Source organism: Mycetomoellerius zeteki, unplaced genomic scaffold, assembly GCF_001594055.1.
Source record: "Mycetomoellerius zeteki isolate Tzet28-1 unplaced genomic scaffold, Tzet1.0 scaffold64, whole genome shotgun sequence".
In the NCBI taxonomy this organism is placed as follows: Eukaryota; Metazoa; Arthropoda; class Insecta; order Hymenoptera; family Formicidae; genus Mycetomoellerius; species Mycetomoellerius zeteki.
In genome coordinates, this window is record NW_017257654.1 from 537608 (window position 1) to 554491 (window position 16884).

Sequence of the window (16884 nt, forward strand, 5' to 3'; positions counted from 1 at the left end):
TCGAAAAGCCCGGGGCTCGGGCGGGAAGTCACCCTGACACCCTTTTAAGCCTCGCGAACGAGCGGGTTCGTCGTCGCTCGTTCTTCTCGTCTTCTCAGCGTGTACGCGGACCCTCTTAGCATAAACTCGATGCGACGGCACATTCAGCCGCGCACGACGCGAAAATTAAGCGGCGTTTAAGCAAAATTTCCACGGATGAAAAATTAATGGCGAGCAGAGCCGCGATAACCTGCGTAATACGTTAATCGAATGTCGGAAATATCGTTTCCTTTAGAATAGAGAAAGTATAGAAATATAACATTAAGGGCCGGTTGTTTCATCTTCAGATAAACTAGATAGTAATTCACCTATTGGATGAACTAAAGAGTAAGAGAGTAAGACAGAATTGAAATTTATCGAAAAGTGGAACAACCCATTCATATATTTTAGATAAAAGTCTGAGATATGAGATACAATCATTCTTATTCAGTTTTCAGACTATTTTGTGATGTTTATTTCGTGTTTGAGAAACGAAGTACACTAAAAAGATTTGTTGAAGCAAAATTTAGTAAGATATAGATCTGAAAATAATTTTGTTCGATCGAAATAACTATGTTTTTTCCATGTAAGTTTTCTTGTTTGAAAAAATTTACTTTAACACATCTTAATTTTGAAATTATTTTTCTTTTAAATTCCACAATGTCCTTAATTTCTGATCTGATTATTCAATTAAAATTCATGTGGAAATGTCTGATTCGAGACCTGGAGCCAAAATGGTCTCTTTAAATGAATGTGAGCATCATACAGAGCAATCCCAGGAGGTGTCTCGCGTATCTGTGGATCTGATTTTTTCCACGCGTCGGATCCCAAAAGGGTTTCTTTATTCTCCTTGCCTCTCTATCCTCTTTACATTTCCCTGTCGAAGACTAGAGCCGCGGAGATCGCCCATTATCGCTGAAGAGATAATTAAAAAGCCAGGCTCACAGGAGAGATATTAAAGTGTCGAAGAGAGAGAGAGAAAGAGAGAGAGAAGGGGGGTACTCTTATCAACGAACCGTTATCACCCGACAACCGCGTTGAGACCGACTCTTTGCCGCACTTATTCTCTCTCTTTCTCTCTCATCTCTCTTCTGATTTTCTGTCTTCTTGGTCTCTTCTCTTTTCACCGTCGGTATGCACTTGGTGTTGCATCGATTCTCTCACAAGTAGTCTCTTTACACCTCGCGTTTTAATTTTATTGATATTTTGTTTTTTTCCTCTTTTCACTTTTCTCGCATCACAGAGATTTGTAGTCACGGTATTAGAGAAGAAAAGTGAAGATTTACATTGTCTAGCACGTGATACCTATTATTTCCGTTTTATTCAAACGCAATTGGTTGAATTGCCTTAAACAGACCGGAAGTACGCTTCACATCTCACCATCTAGTAGAAATCGTGTAAAGAGTACTCGACAAATATCTCTATCAGATAACATATATCATGAGATACTAACCAATATGATATTTATTTCTAGAGAGAGAATTTATAAACACACACACACACACACACACATAAATTATGCAACGTTCGTGTCATTAGCATAATACTTAAGTAAATCATTATCAAGATCCTTCTTATATACTTAAAAGGGGTCGCTGGCTAAAAAGGTCGAGAAACGCTGATTAAGACGAAAGGGATAGACCGAGAGAGACAAGAGAGACAGTCGGGGGTGGCAAAAACTGGCGAGGAAAGAGCTCGAGTGTGACGTCATGCGGCACCACTCGACATCTTATTTCCTATGTGTCCCCCGCTATGATACGACGGGTAATCTACAAAGGGAAAACGAGCTCCGGCGAGTCCTTTCCCTTCTTTCAGAAAAGCGCAGGGCTGTCCAGAAAGTCCAGGAACACACGGCGTTACCGACGTGTCACGTGACGACGATTGCTCGTGATAAGGGCGCGGAGTCGCACCGGTTGATTCGCTCACAAGGATTCGATTAACGTCGTGGACTGCCCGATAATTGCTTCGCCCACATGTGCCGATATTTTTTCCTTGACGTGCCCGTTCATGGAAAATGCTCGATTGATTAATGATATTATTTCTGAGAGGATAGCATGGACGATCGAGATCGTTTCAGGAAGAATTCCTTTCTTACCGCGATACGTTGTGTTTTATTCAGTGCAGATTAATAAAGAAGCTAAAAGAGAATGGCAGATGAGGGGATTTCATAGTAATTTACGAGTGCGTTTTCCACGCGATTATTTCCGACGAATCGCTGTGCGGACCGCACCGATGCGTGAAACCCAACATGCGCGAATCCAAACGACGATTAGTGATTGTCACCGTTCGTGGGATGCGCCGGATGCATTAATATTCTTGAAGGAATAGTGACGTTTCCCCTCACCCTCCCACGCGTAGGCAGCGTTCCACTTTATTCAGGTGATAGTGACGGATTAGTTTAGCAACAGCCCACTACGTTAATTCCCTCGCGCGTAATATCGTGACACACAGGATCCAATTAGTCGAGGTTACTCGGGTGATTTTTTCTCTTTCTTTTTTTTTTGTCGTAATTGTACATTTGCCATGCGAACACATTTGTTTGTCAAACGAGTCGAATTCCGTAAACGCTTTTCGGTTGGGCCGAGAAAAGAACGTTCGACATGAAATAAATGGACTTCTACACGTGTGTATTTTTCGTTAAAACAAAAATGTGAATTGCGTACGAGCGGCATGCAATATACTAAACGAAATTAACTCGAATATCATTTTTCTACCGTGGTCATAAAGCGCGCTCTGTCGCTAAATAAAACGAGCAAAATCGACGAAACGTAATTCACGTAAATTCGTGTAATTTTAATGGTTGAGCCATTGCGCCAGCTTTTCCGCCACCTTAATCATTCTATGAATGAAATGTGAATGTAATTATCTACTTTTCTTTTATTTTTATATTATGCTATATATTATACAATTACACCAGTGTGCGTATATTTTATATATTATTATTCTCTATTTTGTCCAATTGATAGTAATTAATAATTTACGAGTATCAAATTTTTATTTATAATACATTGAGAGAAAAAAATCGTTGCAATTATTATAATTTAATTATAATTTATAATTAATTTCGATGCTAATTATATATTTTTAGTAGAATTTCAAATATATACTGAAAAAAATTATTAAATTTTAATACATATTTTTTTAAATAGTACTATCTAGATATTTGCTTACAATAAATAAATATTTGCTGAAAAAATCAATCAGTTAAATCAAATTAATGATTTTTCTACTAAATAAATAGAGTATATTTACGTTTAATAAATTTAATTAATATTATTGAAACAAATATTTATTAAAATTTTTTATTAAATTAGTCATTTTTTTAGTGCAATTGTTATTAACATTACAATATGTAGTACTAACTATGAAAATGGAGCTCCTGAGAGAATTTTCTTTTAAAATTTACCCTAAAATATGGTAGTTGTGATACTATACAATATTTTAAGATTTTAAAGACATGCACTTCAGTAAAATTGATCAAACTTATTTTATACTTCATTGTAGTTTTATTAACGAATGAAAGAGATTTACATTAAAATTCTTCGAAATACAATGTTATCTCACGATTGTTATATTTTCAGGACAAATTCTAAGAAAAAATTCTCTCCGTGTAATCATAATTATTTTATCATATAATTACGGTTACAAATGCCGAACACTTTTCTCAGTATATATAATAAATTTATATATATGATAAATACTATTAATTATCATCACAAAGAAAAGAAAGAATCTTTTAAATATTTCACGAGTCATATGATTCGTGTGGTATATAAACCGCTCAAGGTCTTCAGCATCATTGACAGTACCCTATCGGTGTAATGACATGTTGGCTGCGCCTTTCACACCGGCACGACCGTTCATTTAGAAACCAATGGAAAGATTGGGCGCAATTGTCTCGTCCTGTATCGAGTCGCATACGATGCTACTGACCCTACGTGGCATTAATTCTCGTCTTGTGTCGCAATCGATTTTTTACGAGGATCGCTTACAGCGGAAACACAAATGTTGCTATTCGTTATATTGCTTTGTACATCGGAACGTTCTAATTATTGTTGCAAAAAAAAATGAAATATTTTTTCAAAATTATACTATATCTTTTCGTGAGTTTCTCTTTTTACATATCGAGTTTCCACGTATTTGTAGTTGACAGTTTTCTGTTTCAGTATTTTTTTACAAACTTGAAAGTACGTTACGGGAATTTTGTTACCGACCAAAATCGCTTAAATCGAGGACTCGTATCAACCATTACCATTAAACTCTTGTGCAATTCATTACAGCAAATGTCATATGCCCGCACCTGGCCACAAAAATGGAAATTATTCAACTCGTATTAAAATCGGCATTCTCCATTACGGTCATTTAAACCGGTATATTTATCTGTCACTATAAATGGCATGCTAGCGATTCCATTAGCGAAATTGTGATATCGGTTTTTCATGACCGGAAATATGTAGCGCTAATTTTTAGTAGGGACAAATCGATTCGAAATTCGAACCAAAGAATCGTTTAATCGGGAAAAAGACAACTTTCCCTGTATTACCGTAGTTGGAAGTAATATTCAGATACAATGAAAAGATAGCAATATTTCGTCGGAATTAAAATTTTATATCTCTGATAAAATATCTCAACCAATTTAGAGGTCGAAAAATTACAAAATATTTCATACTGACTGTAATTTGTAACTACTGCATTATTTTTCATATATCTCGCTTTTTTATATTAATATCGCGAATCTAGCTAACTCCGCCCTTGTTGTTCCCGCGGGGCATCATTTTTCCCAATGTAGATAGGTGTTTCCGGAAAATAAGATGACGTCACGAAACTTGTTCCGCGAAAAATATCGTGTAAAAATATCGATATACAACGGCGAACAACAAAATCAACATTTTCACCTCCGAGCTATCGCTGATGCTATCGACGTCATTTTCGCGTCGTTCGCAACTTCTCGCGCGTCACAGAACCGATAGAGATTCGCGGCGAAGCGGCGCAAATTAGGCAGAGTATAGTCGCGAAAAATTACCATACAAATGGCGCCGACTACCCATCGAAACTCGTTGGCCACGCGGTGCACCTATCGTCGCGCGATATTGCCATCGCGCATCGCAGAAGTTTGATCCACTTTGGTCGCGATGCTCGTCACGGAAGCATTACTTTTCTTCAGATGGAAGGAGAAAGGTGGTACAAATATGTGGCGTTTACAAGTCGTCTTCGTTCGAACGTTCCGAGCGTTCCTCGAATACATATTGCCTGCTGGCGGTAGCAGTGCAATTAACATCACTCGAGGCTCAAACCCTCTACTGAACCGAGACGAGGGAGGTAAAGACGACGGGGGAGGATCAGAAGAGAGAGTAATAGTTTTCCCAGTCAGCCGTTTCTCCGTCCTTCACCCTTTCATGGTGTTTCTCCCTGTGTCCCGTTTTTCGACGGTCGTCTTACTCCACCTCGTATATATTTATCTCTATCCATCTTGGCGAAGTTAGTCTACATATTTTACTGAAAGCGGTTAAAATGAGCAATCTCTCCCTTCTTGCTCTTAAAATTTAGGTAATAAGAAACGGGTAATTGAATTCTAATTACTTTAGTTTTCGGGAAATCCAACGGTGCGTTTGCAAGATGAAATATATTAATAGAAGAAGGTCAATATCTAAGGGAACATGAATACTATAGAAATGTGATTGTGCTGTTAACATTTGTAGCTGACGACTTTGAACGGCACAAAAATTGTCTGAATAACATTTTTCCCTTGCATTTTTAGTCGTATTTTCTCGTGATTCAGACTTTCTTGTTGCTCTACCATAATATGCCTACTTTTACCCACACCGTTCCTTTTGACACTCATAAACCTGCCTTACTATCGTCGTGTAATTGTCTTGCCGACTCTTGCTGCTTTTCTTTTTCTTTTTTTCAGTCTTCCTTCTTGCTTACTCCAAGTCGTATCTTCTCATTTATTTTCTCCTGAGTCCTATCTCCCTTTTCTCCCAGTATTCTCCATTCTCTTGCTTTGCATCCCTTAGATCGTAACTTCTCTTTCGTTCTCCATAGGTCTTTTTTTCTTTCTCTTTCTCTCGGTTCACCCCATGTATCGTAGCTCTTCATTCACCCCTCGTCGCTTTTTCTCTCTTTTGCTCGTTCGCTTCAACCTCCTGTTCGCCGCAATCCGCTCTCTTTCCTCTCGATGGTCGCCATGGTAACCGCTTCCGTCTCTGTCTACGTTTCCGTCTTCGTCTGTCGCGGCCACTCCATCTTCATGTCCATCCGTTCCGAAAACATTGACTTTACCATGGCGGTTGTCGCATGATCGGTGATCCTTGATGACTAAGGATCTCCGAAAATGCTGTCACATAGTTCACTAAGACACGGGAAAAATTTTCGAGAAAAAAAAATGCGGAAAAATCGTCAGATAGAAGTATCGTTTATCAGTAACGACTTGTTGTAGCTCACAAATTTACATTTATATTACAGAAAACATGAGAAAATATAACGTGAAAATTAAGAATGTGAAAGAATGTTTCTTCGCTATACAGTTAAAGAAAAAATTTCTTTGATTTGAACATAATTTCTTTAAATCGAATAAATTTTTTTTATTTGATTTCAAAAAATAATGTTTAAATCAAAGAAATAACGTTCAAATCAAAGACATTTTTTCTTTAACAAACACATAATTTTTTTTAAATCGAAGAAACCTTTCTCTGGGTGTTGAAATTATTTCTTCCGCATCTCATGGAATTTATAAGAAAAGACTCCTTCAATTAATAAAAGATTAATTTAAATCGTAATATAAAATCATTAATCGGATTTATTTTTACTTGTCTATGCAAAAATGCAACAAATAGACGTGGAAGCTTCCATTTTCGAGGTAAATGTAACGCGAAGCTATATAATAATTACCAGCTATTGCCTCAGGAAAGAGAAAGACAATGCCGAGTAATTTTGTATGAGTCTCTGTGGAGAATGAGAGTCGCTGCGACAACAACGGTAGGAGATATTCTCGATAGAACTTTGATCCTTATCATGCAACTTTGATGTAGACAATCGCGCTTTGAAATGCCTCGTTAGCCGTCCCGTATATCGATGTCGCGAGTTGAGGTACTCATAGTGACGGTTTGCCGGGATCTTTCTCGCATAATACCCGAGTCTCGGGTAAACTGCATCGTAGAATAGCAGATATCTCAAAGCTAAATTTTCCAACGAGCTCACAGTGAGCTTACCACATTTAACAGCCACTTATTTCGCGTCCGCATCCATGTACTACACGTTGTCGCACGTACGATGTTATCATATTCACATGAAAATATAGAATTATAAACGTCCGTGCAAACAGAGTAACCGCACTCGAAAACTTTAATTGACGCTCTACTCGCGACAATTCTGTAGTATCTAATGTGGAGAGAAGTTTAAGCCGTTTATATTCTTGCTGGGAAGATCGACCGCGAGTTTATTAAGGAAGACGATCTCCTTGGGTTCTGTGTTCAGCTATTTTCAAAGCGATGTAAGGCGATTTTTCATCGAAACCTGACTTTTCTTCGTTCCTCATTATGATTCCGCCGTGCAAACCGCCGTTCTCACTTTGTCACTGTCTAATAAAGCTTTTTGCTTTCTTGGCAGATTCACGGCGGCGCCGTGGTCTTAAGTAAACTTGACCCGAACCGTCCGTTAATGGATTCGGGAACACTCCCGGGTCCATTCGAGTATGCAAAGCGACGAGAGCCAGAAGAGAGGGCGGGAAGGGAGTAAACAGAACCATTCTAGCGATAGCGAAACCATTGGTCGACTTTAAACGATCAGATACACTTTGGTTAATGAGATTATTTGACGCCGTTGGAGTCACCACGTTCTCTCTTCTCAGCAAACTCCGGGAAAAGTTTCGGTTCACCGGAAATTTTCACGATGCACTTTCGACCACGAACGATAAAGGGAGGGTCACCAACGGGACTAGAATTTCCACTTCATTTTGTAACAATCGATGTACATTTCGATGTCGACAATGCTATCAAATATCAGATTATTAATACACTGTGTTCGCACGCGCGCGCGATTGATACACTTTGAGACAAACCGTGTAATATACAAGCTTTTTGTTTTTATGTAGAATTAATGTTCATATAGTTGAATAAACTATTTTATAGTTGCAATACCTATAAAATAGTTTATTCAGCTATGTATTGCACATTAATTCTAAGGTAACCGGACTCTATATGGCTTAGAACCTAATATCATCTATTCGCTGTTTGTGGATAATTACATGGTGAATTTAACAGAGCATTAGTAAGTCATGTGCAGGCTGTCCATCCGACTCGATTGCATCAGTTTGTTGCTAAATAGTTCATTCTGTTATTGTCAGTAAAGCAAAATGTAGAATGTCATGGTCGTGATGTAACATTTCATAGATAAGTAATTGCTTTCTACAACTACCAAGAGATAGAGGAAAGTCGTCGATACTGACACAGGTCTCCTAAAGTGACACCCCCTTATTTCTCAAAAACTAACTATTGCACTTTATTAATACTAATAAAATCATGATTTGTTTAGCTAATTAAAGAAGTACAAACTCATAATTTGTATATTTGTGACTTGTTTCTATACCAAATCAGCAAAAAACGAATTCTTCGAATGCGAAAATGAAATTCTTACGATTTTCTTTTGCAAATTGCGTGGTTTAAATAATAGTGACTATATTATTGATAATATTACGTCATTTTAAATGCTTGTAGTTTCCTAAATCAGTTTTATTTATATTATTTTTTCTCTTAGTCTTTTCATAATATGATTTTAAATTTAAAATTGGGGTGCAGCGTAAACCGCCACACCTATCTGTAATACAGACCACGAGGTAAGTTAATCTTTATAATGTTGCTTTCGTGTCAAATAAGTCTATTGGAGTTGAAGGCAATCATGCATATATGGAAAAATTCTTGAAAAATTATCCCATTACATATTTGTATCTTGCAGAGCATCACAAAATAAATATGCATATAATTCAATAAAAATGTTTTATAACGAAGTGAAAAGATTCTGGAAAATCTTATATACTTTCACTTGTAGGTACTTTATACAGATAATGCTTGTAAAATAAAAAGAATATGAATACGTAGCATTAAGTACCTACTGTGTCAGTTTTGGAGCCCAATTTGTCAGATCACTGTTGCTTACCTTACGAAAAAATTTATTATTGCAAAATTGCAAACAGTATTATAAAAACTGCTTATACTATCCGATAGAAGACACTTTTCAGTTTGTACTTACGTTTTTAAAGTTTTCTTTTTATCTTTTGTCTAAAAACAAAGTGGTATGTCGGTATCGGCGATTTTCCTCTAATTATTAGTTATCGTAGTTTATATTATTGTAGCTCTGTGTTTCTACTTTACAATAATTGTATTCAGTTTATATTTTCGTCACGTTTTGTTTATAATTAAAAAAAGGAAACTTTTTGTAAGGTAGAATCAATATATTGGCCAACCTAGGCGTACTGAGTGTAGATATATCAATTGTAATGTTTTTTTATACTTTTGTTATTTCCATCGATTCTAATTCACCTGTTAAATATCGTGAAAATAAGTAAATAAGTACATAAGTAAATAAGTAGATAAGTCAATGTTTGGAAAATAGCTCTTTGTATACATGTCAATTAATATGTCAGTATGTGTTAACAAATTTATTATTTTTTAAATTATGAAATAAATAATATAAATTAACACGACAATCATGTTGAATCACTTTATTTTTCATTTTTCTAATATTTTTTACGAAAAAAGGAAGACATTCAAGCCATATTAGATATTTATGTATGATCACAATATGATCTAAATGTTATTTTTTCTTAAAATCTTCACTGCACTCATACAAATATTTGAAAATGTGTCATATTTTTTTAATATGCAGAAATGTTTCCTTTTTTTAATCTGAATCTCCATCAGTTTTCAATTTTGGACTCTGCTAAAAATTGGAAAAAATCACAAAGTTTAGGTAAGTCATATAAGATCTGGTTACCTCAAACATAAAACTTGTGTAGTTGTCACCTTTATAATTACTACCACTGTCTTTTTTCTGAGTATATATAGATATATATATATATATATATATAGACAAAAGTCGTCAAAAGAAAATGAACTAATTATCCTTCAACTATTATCACATCCGACAAGGATTTATGGGTTTCTCGAGTCGCCGAATATATATCTCGATTGTGATAGTTGGGCGGAAGCACACGAATCACGTATTAATTGGTAAAATTAAAGGAAACTTTGCCGCTATAACGAAGTTGCCTGCGTCGGTGCCGACTATTTATCAATTTTAATTAAGCCATTCTTACGTAAGTGATTTCGCGTTTTCCTGCGCACGAACTACTCTGCGCGAAGCCAGTATTATTCTTAAGTACCATACCGGAACGTTAACTGCAGCTTGCCAGTTAATTCTTACCGTAGTGAGGCGAAGCACTTCTTTTGACTTTGCGCCACTACTAGTATTACTGCCATTATAGTAATACTGCTTACGCCACAGTATCATTAATTGCATTTTCAATGAGAATATCTTTGTTGCACCATAACGAACGGTATAAATAAAAATAATGTAACGGCTTGACATAGTTTTTATTCAGAGGTACTTTACGACGACCTAGATCTTTCACAACAATCGATTCATATTGTCTCCTCGATATTTCTAACTTAATCCTATGATGCTTTGTTGACGAAAAGATTTTAATGCCATACGAAAAACGTTCGATTACAAAATAGAATTTTGCATTATATATATTCTATCCAGTGATCTTTCTAATTTTGTTATTTCTTCTTCCAGTGTTATTTCCAGTAACGTTCTACTGTACAGTAACGGAAATTAGAAGACAAGAGGAACATGGGATCAATTATTTACGATGGAAACTCTGCAGGTATGTGAACAGTTTATCTCTGCATAAAAATTCATTAAAGAAGCTATATGTCATGCCGGCAATTTATGAAAATTCTCTTAAGGTTGCGTTCAAAAACTTCACTCGAGTGCACCATGTATTATTTTATCCTTATTTATTTACGAATGTTAAACAAAGATAAAATAATACATGGGTGCACCCGTAAAGTTTCTGAACAGTCTGATTTTACATGTTTTGGGCTTCACACTAAAAAAGAGGCGTTTGCTATGTATGATTATAATTGCATAATAAAATGATCTATCCATAATTAGGTATTGAAGAGCTTTATTTTTATAATTATTATGTTAGTAATAATAAAATTATATCAGAACGATTATAAATTATAATTGTTTTCGGTGTCTCATACATTTTTTTATATATAAAATTATAAATATAATATTATTGCTACTAACATTATAGCAATAATAACTGTAAAAATGGAACTCTTAATCATAATTATTCTTCCGTGCAATTATAATTACAAATACCGAACACTTCTCTCAGTGCATATTTACTCGGTCGTACGTAACTTTCGGGTCAGCAGAGTTCCAATGTTCACACGATGTTTTACGTGTCCTGTGGCTAATTTACATACTCGGGCCGGGCGAACCTGGATCGAGCTAATATCCGGATGGTAAGTCGACGCATTAATTGCATTAATTCCCGAAAGTAGCTGGCGCGACCTGGCCATGTCGATCCGATTGGTTGCATATATCGCAATAACGCAGGCAGATCGCCATCGACTCGATGAACAAAGATAGGGTCAAGCCGACATGGGAGTGAAACGTCTGGTCGTAGCAGTGCATTTACATTTGTAATCGCATCGTCGCGGTCGTATCGTCTAATCCGCTCGCGCGGCTTGCAAGAGTCCGATCGAGTTGAATGCTGATCGAATGAAGCAGACGCGGACCATTTATTAACTATGAAGAGCGCAGTAACGAAACCAGTCTTCAAATTCAAAGTGCTTCTTAAAACATTAAAAAACTCTTAAAGTATTAAATTTCGCTTTAGTTACATTTATTGAAGATTAATTTAAGTACTTAAAGACTTTATTTTCGATCTTATACTCTCATAATCGAGAAAGAATATTTTTAATATTAATTTGCAACTCTTTTTTTATAACTTAATATTAATTTTATTTAACTCTTTTTCCATTTCGATAAAATATTCTTAAAAAGAATTCAGTTCATTAAAATCCTTAATTTATATAATTCTATATTCAAAAGCTTTCTGCAGCATTGCTGCATGCTTACGCTATAATATCCGGGATTAAGAACACGAGAAAATCGGCATTGCATCCTGGTGCTTTTGCTTTTTATATCTCCCGAGTAAACAGGATAAATCCATGCGGTAAAGTAAAGAAAAAAACAGAGCAAGCAAAGTGAGCCAATTAAAATTGCGGTTTATCGTATAGCGCCAAGTTTTATCATCGCGCAAACGAAACGTATAAATGTTTATTTTTTTATGTAATTAAATTATGCTACAAAAATGCACGTACGGATGAGGCAACGCCTCTATTGTATTATATATCTCGTGTGTAATATACATACATTTCCGTAATTGAGCGCTACCAATTAAGTATCAGCTATTATTTATTCTTAAATGTGAGTTATTGTTATTTGAATGGTATATAAAATATCTTTTTTCCTACGTTTTTTTATGTGCAAACTATTTTTTGCGATACTTTCCCGTTAACAGAAAATCAATAGCTCTTACAAAACGACCTGTCGTGAAATGAATGATACAACTGGGATTTGTAGTTCGACATTTTTATAATTCGTTAGTAACCGTCTGTGCGCACAAAGAGGCAAGGAATTCGTTCGCCCGCACGACAAACGCGTTTCCCCATTTTGAAACTTTTAATACAATACAAGTTGAAGTATGTGCAGAAAATATTCCATAAACTGCTCTAAAACGATATAAACTAAAATACCGTCGAGCAGATAAATAAATAAATATGATGATAAGATTACTGTCACTTTATTAAATATTTAAAAATATATATTTACGCTTTTTACGTTTAATTAAACGTATTTTTTTCTTTTGTGTAAAATAATAACAAAAGTTATTGTTACGAAAATAATATAAAAATTTTTTTTTTTCGAAGAAAAAAATATCTATAAAAATTTTACGAATTATTAGGTTTGGATTAAATATTACATGTTTGGATTAAATATTACAGAGTTTCCGATTTCCGATTGTATGGAATTGGAAAATTTATTAATGTAGTTTTTATATAGACAAAAATTTTGTAGGCATATATTTAACTTTTTAATTCTATTTGTTCTTTCCGATTACTTTATACATAAAACTGGTTGACCATGAAAAGTTAATGATTTATTCTCTCAGAATTCTTTTCATTCCCAACGGTTATTACAAAATACCTCTAGGTAGGATTAAAAAGATAAATATTAAGAACGCGCAGGAAGATAAGCTCGTCGTTTCCCATGCATTTATAAAACACTTCCGGCCGGATTATAATTTCAAATAAGTCTTGCAAGACGGAGAAAGACTTAGAAGGAGCACCTCATTTCATTTTAAAAGAAGAAATCGCTACTCCACATTAAGGATCTTTTCGTGCGTCCATAGGAAGAAAGAATACGGTCGCGACATAATATCGCATTCGAATACAATAGACGGCTTATTAGCATTTCGTACCTTCACCAGACCCCTATCACCTTTGATCCTTTCGAGCATACGGCTTCCACATATGCAGATACATGAAGCTTCAAAAAGTATCGCCTCTCATGCTTTTCTCCGAAACTTAGCTTTCGAACCTGGTTAGAAATCGTTCCTTCTTTTTTTCTCGAAGTTCAATTGAATAATTCTTGAAAGAGCCAAACTCAGCTAAAAGTTTCTATACAGGTTGTTCCAATATTCATCATACATTCTTTTTAACCATAAGTTTTTTTTAGTTAGGGGAAGGTCACCGACATACCACTTTATTTTTAGACAATTATTCTTAAACAAAAGGTAAAAATACAACTTCAAAAACATAAATACAAACTAAAAAGTGTCTTCTATCAGATAGTATAAGCAGTTTTTATAATACTGTTTGCAATTTTGCAATAATTAAGTTTTTCGTAAGTTATGCAAAAATGAGCGTCTGACAAAATGAGCTCCAAAACTGACATAGCGCAATAATGCCAACTATTCTATAAATAAAGATATATCCTATTCTGTAAAGAAAACTAATTTATTAAACTATAAACATTTAAAATGACATAATATTATCAATAATACAGTCGCTATTATTTTAATTATGCAATTTGCAAAAGAACCGTAAGAATTTTCTTTTCGGATTCATAGAATTTTTAACTGATTTGATATAGAAATAAGCCACAAATATATGAAAATTATGAGTTTGTACTTCTTTAATTAGCTAAACAGATCACGTTTTTATTAGTATTAATAAAATGCAAAGGTTAGTTTCTAAGAAATAAGGGGATGCTTTAAGAGACCTATGTCAGTATCGGTGACCTTTCTCTATTATAGTAGATTAAATCTTTTCTCCGAAAAAATTTTTTGGAACGTGTGTCTCACACGCGTGCAAGCGCGCACGCGTAACAACTTTCTTCAATCTTTTTAAATTATACATTTCTGTGTAATCAAGCATTAAAGGAAATTTCTTAAAGCAAAGTTTACTTAAAGTCAACAGAGAAGTCAAATATCAGACCCGAAGTTTGAAATACCTCCGCGGTTATATTTCTACGGAATATCTCTTAATAGTTATGCATCTTTGTGCTCAATCTTCTCTTCAATTATCTCTCTCGTTATAACTAAGGTCTGCGGGATTTTAATCAGAACGCAAATTAACCGTATAACTGAGAAGTAACACAAAAACAACTGTAGATGAGATTCGTAGACGCGACTTCAATAAAAAATGTCCGACTTGAAAGTAACTATACAGAAAAGACAATTTTGCTGAAGTATCTACAAATTTAACTGCACTGAGAGAAAAATGTCGAAGTATTGCAAAGCAAATACTACTTACTTATGACGTTTTCTTCGATATTTATTAGTTATAAAAAAATTTGATTGTATAATGGCGAAATATACATATATATATTTCTATGAAATATATCTCATTTTTGTAAAATATATTCCATTAATTATAAAAAAATGAAATAGATAGTTTATTTGTTAGGAATAAAATTTTATTTCGCTGTATTTAAATATTTATTTCAGTAAAATAAATAAATTTCTCACAAATAAATTTTTAAGTATCTTTTTCTCAGTGTAGGTACAGATCTGAAAATAATTTTGTATTTTTTATTTTATTTTTATTTTATTTTCAGATGTTTATATCTAGCTAGATTTTTAGGTACTTTAGAAAAATCGTTCTTTCCGTGTAAAAAAACGAAAAGCACCGGATAACTAGTCTTCCTGCCCGCTATTTCTCGTCCGCCAAGAGCATGTAGAAAAAAAGCTACAACCTCGAAGTTGGTACAGGCATGTGTATGTACGTCGAGTAAAAAAGGAAAATCCTTTTGCTTCTTCTTCTTTCCACGTTCAAGAGAAAACGAACGAAGAGTGGAAACGCATCCTGGAAGTGTGTCTGCATCGCTAGCATCTAAGTAAGTGAATCCGAGAAGAGAAAGCCACGGCCTGTGCGACACCCTTGTCCCTTTTTTTAACAGCGGCGGAAAAGAATCGCTAGAAAAAGCGTCTTGAAACCGGTCCAGGTGGAAGAATATATGTATGCGCGCTTTCGTAAATCGACAAAAGGTGAACACCTGGTCGTCTGCTCGTCGTCGTCCACCGCGCTGAGATTTAATGGAATTGAAGATTACCGCGGCAAGTTCTTCTTGCTATTGTTGCAAGCAACGTCGTTAGCCGTTTTCGGCACGTTACTGGGGCAGCCACCTTTATGAGTTTTTCAGTCAACTCTGTAATTTCAGCTCGCGAAATGATCGTTATCCTTTTCCTGCCAATGTACTTTAATAGGATTTCGCTTGTTTTTTGGTTTCATTAAAGCAAAATATTGTTACTCGTTATTAAGAATTAATCAGAGCTCAATTAGAGGGTAACTATTATATTAAAATATGTTTTGTAACAACTTTCTTCAATCTTTTATAAATTATACATTTCTATGTAAAGATAATTACTTTAAAGATAATTACAACAAAGTTTTTATCATTTAAAATCGTTAATAGTAATAAAATTATTTATCCAATAAATCTAATTAAAAGTGATGGTATAATATAATCCAGAAATATTGCTAGTACGGATTGATGTATCCTGCCAAACAATATTTCACGTCAGACATTAATTCTTCGTTTACATCAATTTTCGTTACATTTCACGTAAATAAAAATTTAATGAAATTTCAACACGGATCGCTAGAAATGGCATCAAACACACTATCTGAGAGATCGAAATAATCACGCAATATTCCATGCAAATCACCGAGTTGCTTGACGACTTATCAGTAAGATTCACTATTTCCCAATTTGTACCCCGCAGAACCAATAGAACGACAAAGGACCATCAAGAGCTCTAGGACTCTCTTCCGGATAAATCGATTCCTCCTACCTTCTATCCATTCAGTAGTGGCTCGTTTCCACCTTGTACCGGAGGTCGTCGTCGTCGTCGTCGGTTGCCTTTTCTCCCGCTCTTGCACCGAGACAAATTAACGTCCCGATTATTCTTCTTTTGCCTACCTACGTCGACAACAACCTGCATCACGCCAAAACCAGCACCACTCGCCCTTCCCCAACACCGAGAGCTCCGGTAATTAGCATAATTCGCGATAAAGAAAAAAACAGCTTTCCCGCGAAACGACGTTGAGAGGCGGCGAGAATTGTAGAGATATCGCGGGGAGGCAAAAGTGGAATGAAGATATAAGAGTGGGAACTTCGACAGGAGGATCCTCCAAGGCTCATCCGTGCATTCTGAGTGTCGCGCATGTTCAACGATATCTCATTTTTTACCTTTTTTATTTTTGTAAGAAAGACGCTCTT

At 35.1% G+C, this 16884-nt stretch overlaps 1 pseudogene; it reads left to right on the forward strand.

Moving 5' to 3' along the window:
* Window positions 1-16884, forward strand: part of LOC108728720 (uncharacterized) — a 53789-nt pseudogene that overhangs the window by 27964 nt on the left and 8941 nt on the right.